At 37.8% G+C, this 10,426-nt stretch overlaps 1 pseudogene across 1 annotated transcript; it reads right to left on the bottom strand.

Annotated features, from left to right (window-relative positions):
• LOC149051480 (uncharacterized) lies at window positions 1-10,426 on the bottom strand (annotated as a pseudogene). Its single transcript, XR_016180850.1, has 15 exons — window positions 10,075-10,426; window positions 9,412-9,576; window positions 8,988-9,100; window positions 8,564-8,687; window positions 8,389-8,485; window positions 7,707-7,925; window positions 6,878-7,254; window positions 6,433-6,600; window positions 6,018-6,128; window positions 5,331-5,447; window positions 4,905-4,995; window positions 4,242-4,616; window positions 3,106-3,228; window positions 1,738-1,869; window positions 1-440 (listed from the first exon to the last, which is right to left on the bottom strand). The product of XR_016180850.1 is annotated as an uncharacterized LOC149051480 (transcript).

Genomic DNA, 10,426 nt, shown 5'->3' with positions numbered 1-10,426 from the left:
TAAATTGATAAAGTTTATCTTCAACTCGCTGATTTTGGTTTTCTATGCAACATCTGTGGTATCGATTTCTGAATACCTTGAAAATTAAGAAGTGCTACAGTAACGCGCATGACAACCAGGTGTACCAGATATCTGGTAAACGTAAAAAGGGCCACAGTTTCTCACTTTGATGTAGTTTGACCATAAACAGCAGTTTGAACTCCAGTGGAAGCAGACCTTTCTGCTTACCTGACCATCTGCCACTGAGGGATGGCCACCAGATAACCAACCGGTTGCATCAGTACCACATATGTTGATACTTGGACATGACGTGGCCATTCTAGTTCCTGCTGCTCCTTGAAAACGATGCCAGCCTGAGAGTCCCATGTCACAATAATTATGATCATTCCTGTAGGTCACCCGCCTGGTGCCATCCGTCAGACTTTGGTAGTTTTGACATTCTAAGGAAGGACAGAGAGCAATCAATTAAGGAATGGGAAGCCCAGCTCGCCGCTCAGGCCAACAAATTTAGCATAACAAAGCTCAAACAAAGATTCTATCAGACAATTTTACTGCAACGATTCCAATTCTTTTTACGCTTACATTCAATCTTTATTGTTTGGTCAAAAATAGCTGACCTTCTGAAAAAGGAAATTAAATTCAAGCTACTAGATAGTTCATTGTTTCACAAATGAAGGAAAGGCTAAATTTGATTTGTAGGTCAGACCTATATCTATTTTTCTGATTGGTTTCACACAACCCCGTGTTTAGATCTCTTTTAAAACCGACTTTTTTAGCCTACTCAGAAAGAGAGTTTTAGTCATGATTTGAAAAAAAAATTACGATATTAAAACAAAATCTTCTATTGAACAATACTTTGAAATAATATTTACCGTTCTGAAGAGGAGTCACCAACGTCGTAAAGTCTCAGTTGAAGTCAGAAAGCTCGTTTTGTTTTCAGCCTTAATTCGCTTCGCGTTTGGGAATAAAGTATCGTTAACCCCAAAGCTCATTCTGCCCCTTGAAAGAGCTAAATTCTCATTGTTTTTAGAAAAGAACCTTTTTTAACATATATAATTTGCATTTTCTGCTCCAAAATGTCTATATCGATCGGGATGGAGCGGAAAAACAATGTTGAAAGATTTGAAACTTTGCGACTAAACTCCACGAGAATTTGCTGCTAAGGTGAAACTATCCACGTCGTGCTATGGATGCACGACCGTGCGGTATATAAGGATTTTTCACCATAGTAGCTCCTCGGGAAATGGGAAGTACTTGCGCACGCGTTTTGTTATCATAAAAGATTTCCTTATGTGGATCATGCCGAATGAGGCTTTTTGCCGTATTTTGCCAGAAAGTTCGTTTTGTTTTCAGCCTTAATTCGAGTCGTGTTTGGGAATAAAGTATCTGCCCCTTGAAAGAGCTATATTCTCCTTGTTTTTAGAAAAGATCATTGTTTAGCATATATAATTTGCATTTTCTGCTCCAAAAGGTCTATATCGATCGGGATTGAGCGGAAAACCAATGTTGAAAGGTTTGAAACTTTGCGGCTATGCTAGACAAGAATTTGCAGCTATAGTGAAACTCCACACATGCTGAATGAGGCTTTTTTCCGTATAAAACTCTGACCAAATGGACTTGCAAGTTTTTTTCATGGTTTGTCATATAACATTTTCCTTGTTGTTGTTCTGATGCAGTATCTCTACATGAAAACGAGTTGGGGCGCAAAGGGCCAGGAAATCCGCCCCTTCATCTTACCTGATACCAGATTACAAGTCTTTCCGTCTCCAGTAGACGCTTGGTTACACGAACACGTGTAGGATCCAATGGTGTTAGTACATAAAGCAAAACTATGGCAGTTATTAGCACCATTGGTACACTCGTCGACATCTGAGAGACAAAAACAGACAAGTAATCAAATTAATATTCTCAAGGAAACAGAAGGCAAAGAAGCAAAAAACCTAACAATTTCAGAAGAATAATTAACAATTATTTACTAAGGTAAAGGTGAATAGAGGTGATTCACCACCACCTTCACTGGCACTGAGGTGAGTAATTGTTTTAGTTAATACTACAAAGCTGCCTCAAAAAAGTTTATTTCTTTCAATGTACTGAAAAATGGTCGGAAACTAAATCCTTGACGCACCATTTTGTCTATTCAGCTTCTTATGAATGGGACTAGAGAGGGGAAAGGAGGCATAAAAAGGTAATCACGAAACAAAGTTACTGATTAAGATTTTGATTTGATTTGCTATTCTTCTTCGAGCTAGTTAATCAGCGAGCGCGAAAAGTACTATATATTCATTTGTGTGGTTTATACTAATCCAATTTATTATTCAACTTTCATACATTGTACGAATTCCAATTTTCTGATTGGCTGATTTGTGCCGTGTGATACTGGGTTGTGATGAAACAACTTCCTTGTCGTCATTATTGTACTGTAATAGCCGTGGTGTAAATTCAACGCAATATTGTCATTACACCATGGCTTTGGCTGACTTAAAGTTTGACGATTTCTCAGATGCAGACATTGATTCTCTAATTGATGATGCAATTCCTAAAAACACCAAGAAAGCAACTGCTTGGGGAATATGTGTTTGAGAGGTATGGTTGCGAATGTCAAATTTTTTTAGTCAGGCTAGTTGATGTGTTTTAGCGTGTTTTCAACAGTATAAATTCGGTGTATTCAGGTTAATTAATAAAAATATTAACGCACTCATTGCTCGTGAATTATCGGCATTTACCTGTACGCGTTCACAAACAATGAACTCGAAATATTCAATACCGGACTTGGCAAAGTCTCGAGCGGTATTGAAATCTCTCGTCCATTCCTAGTGAACTCGTGCAAGTAAATCCCCATTATTCATTCCCTGAGTGTGTGAACCTGTAATTATACCGTGAAAATAATGCAATCGACTTACTGTGTATCAAAATCGCACTGTCTATTGATTTTTGCAGGAGAATTATCCGGGTAAAAGAGAAGAATAAGCGGATTTGGAGAAGCTCAAAGTCTGATTGAACTCTTCGACCATAAAAATAGCCAACTGGTTTCCCTAATGCTGGTTGGAAATTTTAAATGCATGACTTTTGGGTGCATTTTCCTAGACGCTTATAACGATTATTCACCAGTGCACGTTTTCCCATTTCCTAAATACCCGGCCTTGCATTTACATGTGTAGGACCCAATGATATTATTACAAACGGCGTTGACGTCACAGTTGTAATAATTGGAAGAACACTCGTCTATATCTAATAGGAAAGTATGAAAATCCTCAATAAAATTCATTTAGAAATTTCCGAGGGCTGACAAAACGATAAAATATGGAATTTTCCTCCCGTGTTTACCTCAATATCTCACGAGTGAGTGCAACGAATAAGAGAGATATCGACTTGAACGCAAAAAAAGAAAAATTCCATATCTAAAAGCGACAATAACTTCATTTGTTTGTTGCATACACACGTGCACCATATTGGCCTTTACCGAAAAGGAAAATTCGACTTTATTAACGAGTGGCGTGAGAGACGAATTACATGTGGGCAGCCGATTGGCCATGTCAAAAACCTAATTTTACCTGTGTCCAGTTATGACTTTTCTCAGAGCTAAGAATCCTTGTAAAGCAAATCCCTCTTCAAAACAATTTGGTTTATCAACTAACTTGATAACATGAATTGACCACCGTAAAGAGATTCTAAGGCTAAACATGGAAAATTCCTTGTCTTTTAAAAAAATGTGGGTTACATTACTCTTGGTGTGTGGATTGTATTGCACAAAGATCAGATCATCTTACCATTGCAAGTTTTTCCATCTCCAGAATACCCAGACTTACAACTACAAGTATACGAACCCACGGTATTTTTACATGCCGCATTATCGTCACAGCTATGGGTGCTTGTCTTACACTCGTCAAAGTCTAAAACAAAAGCGATAAAAAATCTCATTCTCTTATTTTGATGCAGGCAAAAAAATATTGTAGGGAAGGAAAAACCTATTCTTAGTATGAATTGGACAACATTCCAAAAAATATTTTTGGTAAAATCTTTAGTACGTTTGATTATACTCAGGAACACAGTAATACAAACCAAAATATTGTAAATTGTGGTGCTTTCACAATGTCTAAGCATTTGTAATCCACGATGTTGAGCCTTTTTGGGTATTTTTTTTTTTATTTATTTATTTTTTTTATTTAGGGTTCCTCTAGAGAAAAAAAAAATAATGGTTTGGTTATTACCACCTAAAAATCTACTGGCATCACTTGAAGTACCTGTAAAACAAGTAAAATTGAAACAATTATCGCAAGGCACATCATTCCAAACGTAACCATGCTTCGCACCAAGAGTGTGTACACAGTCCTCGTTGTTCCAGTCATTTGGTTGTTGATGCGCCCAGAATCTAAATTTGCTAATTTCTTTGTTTGTCCAAACAAATGATCCTTCCACACTGCGATCATTGAGTCCAATCCAGGCTCTTTCGCCGTTATGTCGATGCTGAACGTACACATTTTCTTCTTGGTTGTGTATAGTCACCAACTGTGAACCCATTGCTGAGCAGTTAGACTCAGCAGCAAGCCATGGCACGCATGCGGGGCTTGTAAAGTAGCAGTATCCATCGAAGTAACCCCACCCTGGTTGGCATATGTCTGGGTAAAGGACAGAATAAGCGACAAAATTTACATACGTAAAGAGGTTTGCCTATAGTGGTAGTGCGAGCTTTTATGTTTAATAATAACGCAAAGAAAAAAAAGAAAACAGACAAACAAATTAAAAAAAAAACGAGCAAACAAACAAACAAAACGAAACAGAGACAAAAAAGAGCAAAGGAAAGGAAAACGGGCCCAAAAATTTAGCCACTTAATTTATGTTAGATAACAGATCCCTTGATGCGATCAAACATCCCTCGGCACTTGAATGTCTAACCATATTCTCACCTGACAAAACGGTATATGTCACTGAAAGGGGGTCAAATTTTGCCTCGTAAAACTCTTTTAGACAAACTCTGAATCCTGTCTCATTGACTTACTAAAAAAAAAGGATAACAGTAGCTAAACGAATTAAACTCAATTAAATTTGGAAGGAATAAAATACAGAAGAAGTAAATACTTATGTTAAAGCTCAGTAATCATTTGATGAAACGTCATGAAAAAACAATGACAAAAAAAATTTTAGCGAAATAAACAAAACCCAACGAGTGGAATGAACAGCAAACTCAGAAGAAAATATCATTAGCTTTTGCAATAGCTTAAAACTCAGATTGCAGATTTCCCTAGGCAAAAAAGGCGAAAAATAGAAAAACATAATGAAAATAATATAGAAACTTGGTGATATTGAGAAGTAGACAAAATATATGACCCTACCTCAACCCAAGCAGTTATCCCATTATGTATCGGTTGCAGATTACCACCACTGGTTGAATGATTTGCAGAGACAAACACATTAGGGATGTTATTGAACTTCTGAGAAAAGGAGACATCCTGTGTAAAGAGCAGATCGAATGCACTTGAAAATTAAGTTAAATCATGTTCAAAGATAGCAAACGTAACATATAACCTAGCACAAATTGATCAAGGCCGGGTTGTTCAAGGCTGGGTTAGGAAAACACATGATACTCTTAAAGAAATAAAAAAAAAACAACAACAACAAAAGCTTTAATTTGAACAAATGAATAAAGAAAACCAAAAGATAATTTATCTTTCGGTTTAGCTAATCGGTCTTCGAATAACTGGGCGCGAACAGACAATTCATTCCATCGAAGCGATGTTTTAGTTTTATTAAAATCCCCGACCTTCGTCTTGTTTCATTTGTTTGCCGGTCTGTTTATTTCTTTATATGTTTGTTTGTTTATTTTTTCCGACTATCGGCAGAACGATTCCATGTTGTGACCTAGTGAAGAAAGATGTTCGTCATTACGATTCAGTTCAAACCAAAGGACAAAAACAACACCCATTCTGAAACGTGTTTTTGAAGGAGAGAATGGAAAGGCATTTTTTACGGGAAAAGTTGACGTATAAGAATTGAATAAGCTCTTTTAGGTTCAGCTGTACCTTGCAATAAGCTCTGTTGTGACCAGCAGGTGGCGACTGTGAATTAGCAAAATAAACTGAACTGTGTTCAGAGAATAGAGGTTTGTAGAGAGATGAGAATGCCAACCATTTCTGAAATATGAAAATTACAAAAAAATCGTCATTAATAAACGGTCTGAATACATAAAAAAACGTTATTGTCTCTTTATTTTTATGATTCTCCTTCCTCCTTTTTTCTTTTCCGTAAGTTTTGTGCTGATCTATTGAAGTGCGCCTCATCGACCTGTAACTTGTCTTTGAAAAATACAGCCACTCGATAAAAACAAAGACAAAGAAGCAAACTGGCAGTGTAACTATACTACGAAAAGAAAACAAAAACAGAGATGCACTTCTGTAGAGATGTAAAGCGCATGTAACAGGAAAGTGTAATTCTTACAACGTAGACATCTTCGTGAGATCCCGCATAATTCTGAAGTTCCCTTAAGCAGACTTTGAATGAAGATTGTGTGACATCTTCAATCCAAACACTTGCAGCGTCACGTTTCAGTCCAGCATGATGATGGGCAGCTGTCACAAATACTGATGGCGTCCCAGAAAATTTTCCCTGTCACAAGATAGAGCACATTAGCTCTAACGTTTTGTGTTACCAGCGGTAGCCGTTACGATTGATTTATGATGTGCTTCCATCGATGCTGATGTAGTTAGTACCATTTGTGTGTGAAAACATTTGCGATTTCTGAAACACTGCAATTAAACGACTTCATCTCATCATGAATGAATCATGCAAGGTCGTAACTACAGGCTGAGCACGGCTCCGGTTTTGCGGAGAAACCTGTCTTTGTTTTTAGAACATTTATAAATAGACAGTTTATTTTACTGACCGAGGGAAAACTGACAGATGTACAAGTCGTTCCAGTCCACCATTGTGATAACCGCACTTCATCAGCAACTCCACCCACTGGTGCCCCTTGGTAAACCATCCAACCGACTGTAACATTAGCATTTGCGTGTCTTTCGTTGTAACCGGCCGCCATCACACATGCAGTGAATCTATCGTAGTTGACCTTTTCAACCCACGACACTGCGGCATCATGTACATAAGATTTGTCACTAGTGTCAATATGATTAACCGTAACCTGAACTCCGAGGGCCTTGTCAGGATAAAACACAAATGGCCTTAGGCGAATGACTTCACAATGGGAATACCCAAGGTATGGGATGTGCGGCATGTGTTCACGGCCTCTCTGAAAAGGAAATCCTAGGAAAAATAAATTTAAAAATAATTGACTTAATCTGAATTCACTGTTGTCTAATTTAAAGCTATTGTCGAACTCCCAACCATTTCTATCACTAAGTGAAACCACGAGATGAGGCTATTGTTTCCGAAAGTGCCCCTATAACAGAAAGCGTTGATAAGAAGACTGATAGCGTCACTTCTACTGGGGCTAAAACTGCTTCTGCGCCACAGACACCAAAACGAAAATCGGCCACGATTTCCGACACTAACGCTCTAGTCGAAATGACAACCAGCAGCATGACAACCATGACAGACCAGCAGCAATATCTGCTTTAAACACTGATGCTGCCATTAGCACCGACACTGACAATAACACCGACACTATCCCTCTTATTTTTTCTGCAGGTGTTTGGAGACGGATTTTCCGATAAAGAAAGTCATAGGAAGCAAGTATTTTACTCAATGCAACTAACCTTCACAGCTACCAGGGTGCTGTACAGTGTAGTTAAGTCGAAGAATACACATTTCCTGCTGAAAAAAACATTCATTGTCGTATGTTGAACCGTTTGATGAGCAGACAGGTTCTTGATATGATGGACAACTCTCCACAGAGACGCATCTGGCATCATGAGGATCGAAAGCTTTGCACAAACAGTGATAATGGCAAACGACGTCAATACAGGGGTCCAAGTCTGCGGAAAAAAAAAAAAAGACGTGAAAGAATGTCAGGCGAGTTAATGACCGTACCGTTATAGAAAATCTATTTGCAACTCCTACCTCCCTTTTTTCAATTGCTAAAATAGAGTAACTGCTTTAGAAAAAGTTTTCAAACAATTGTATTCAGGGTATCACTTGAGTGTTTTGAAGATGATTTTAACTATGTCGATGAATTTACCTTGGCCCTGTGCGTAGCTGACTGTGTTTTGTAATCAGCATCCTGACAGCTATCAGTCTTTACCATTAGGTATCAAGTCGGAAGGAAAAAATGATCCGAAAATATGATGTTAGCCTTAAGTTAAGAATTATAGCCACGCTCCACGGAATTATAATTTGACTGACGTGCAGTGGCTAAAAATTTGGACAAATATCTCATTTTGCAAAAACATTAGTCTTTCTGAAATTGGCATGAAGATAACCATGAAACTTTCTGCTCACCTCCAGTCACCATGTAGTCGACGGTGATGATGTCCTTATTGTTGGAATCGCGATTGAACGTTTTGACACAAATCTGAGCTTCAACTTTAGATGCGTACTAAATACAAAGAAAAAGAAGGGAAATCTTTTTCCTTTTAATCGATGAGCTACATTAATAATAGAACACATAACTTACCTCGACCCAGGTGGTGACAGCATTGCAATGGGATCCGGACTGAAGAGAATTGTTAATCTTAGTACTTCGTTTTGCAGTTACCAAAACGACTGGGGGAGCATAGAAAGGCTCTGTGAAGTTTAATGTCTGAATTAAAAATAAAAATAGAAAATTAAATAAACTAAAAGTAATGATGATTATAATACTAATAAAATAATGATATCTATACTTATGGTAACAAGTATGCACGGTAGAACTGCTTCGAGGACAAAATTTTTCAGGGCGACTGAGTGTGTGATAGCTGTTAAGGAAAAAAAAAAGACTAAGGGAGAGGAATTAAGATGAAAAGTGATGCAAAGCGAGGACACTTTACCCTAAGCAGAGTGCTTAGGGTAAAGCAGTACACTCTTAGATCCAATAATGAGAAAACGATCTGGATAAATATGACTTACAAATGGCGTAATTATGCTGCGGAGAAGGCAGTGTTGTATCGGAAAATACCAAACTCTTGATAAGGGTAAAGTTGTCTACGCTGATATTACTAAAAGCCATCCAATCCTGTGAATCAAGTAGGAAGTTTAAGAGTTTCTTTTACAACCTTAGAATTTTGAGCTTTGTTTTTAGTTACAAAACTACTATACTCATTATGAGTTTGTCTCAGCCAGGAGGCAGCCTCAATGTTTATAGTAAGTATAGGGGATATTCATTTCTAATTTACTTTATTAATTTATCGTTTGCTTTATTTATTTTTCTCTTAAAAAAAATAGTTAGAAGATAAAGAGGAAAAAAAAAACTCTTTACCGAGAAATATTGTATACTGCCAATAAATCTTCCATGGACAGCCCTTACAAAAATATTTAAATACCCACTATTTTTAGGTTCTTGTGTGGACCATCGAAGATCTTGGCTTCTCTCATGCAAATCTTAAAGTTGTCTACTTTCAAGTCCTCGACCCACAAGGCCATGGCATCCTGAGTTCGGTTGGTGACACCATGAGTGAGAGTCACGAAAATAGTTGGAGGAGATGAAAAACGCTGAAACATAAGAGGATCCATTACACTTTTAAGGCCTTGCCGACAGACTAAAAGAGAAACTAATAACATCACATTTAAACATTTATAGGGAACATCACGACAAACGATGATAGTAATAATAATAACGATGATAAAAATAATGATAATTATAATAAGACATTGTAAATTGAGTAAATACATTCATAAATTAAAGGGGATTCTGTGAGACTATGGAGTAAACATAGGTTAGAAAAGGAACGTCAAGATGTTTAAGATCCAGAAGTTGAAAAGCTTATCTCTTTAATAGAAAATTCGTAAGGATTTTCACAGCTTTAGCAGGTTGTATAAGATTATCGAACATTGCATACTGCGAGTTTAATGGAAGGTCAAGTATCCTTGTTTTCGAAAGCATGCTTTGGCAAGGACAGGACTCTTGTTCTAGCTCAGACATTTGATATCCTTATATTACTCGCTACGATTCCTTTAGAGCCTATGAATCGCTGATTAACACAATCCAACCTGTTGAAAATCGATCCTCTGACATTCCCTCCCAGTTGTCCAAGAGCTCAGCGATTTGGTGCCTATTTGCGATCCAGACGGTGCGGTCTGAACAGCAATCCAGTCCACTTCCTTAGTACCGTTTGAGCTGTCTCCAAACTCCACAACACAAGCTGTGAATCCACTTTCAGTAACATCGTCAACCCAGATCGCGCCACCATTACGAGGATTTTGGCTCCTCTCCATATGGCCAACTGAGGTAAAGACCTTTACCTGCTGTCCACCATAGAAATGATACTGAAAGGAGATCTTCTTGCATGCGAACAGACCTGGTGTGGTAGTAGTGATGTTTTCCTTTCCGGCCTTGAAACCA

This window comes from Pocillopora damicornis, chromosome 1 (genome assembly GCF_964200805.1).
Source record: "Pocillopora damicornis chromosome 1, jaPocDami1.2, whole genome shotgun sequence".
Taxonomy (NCBI): domain Eukaryota; kingdom Metazoa; phylum Cnidaria; class Anthozoa; order Scleractinia; family Pocilloporidae; genus Pocillopora; species Pocillopora damicornis.
Note: the sequence above shows the minus strand (reverse complement) of the source record. Positions and strands in the feature narration are given on the sequence as shown.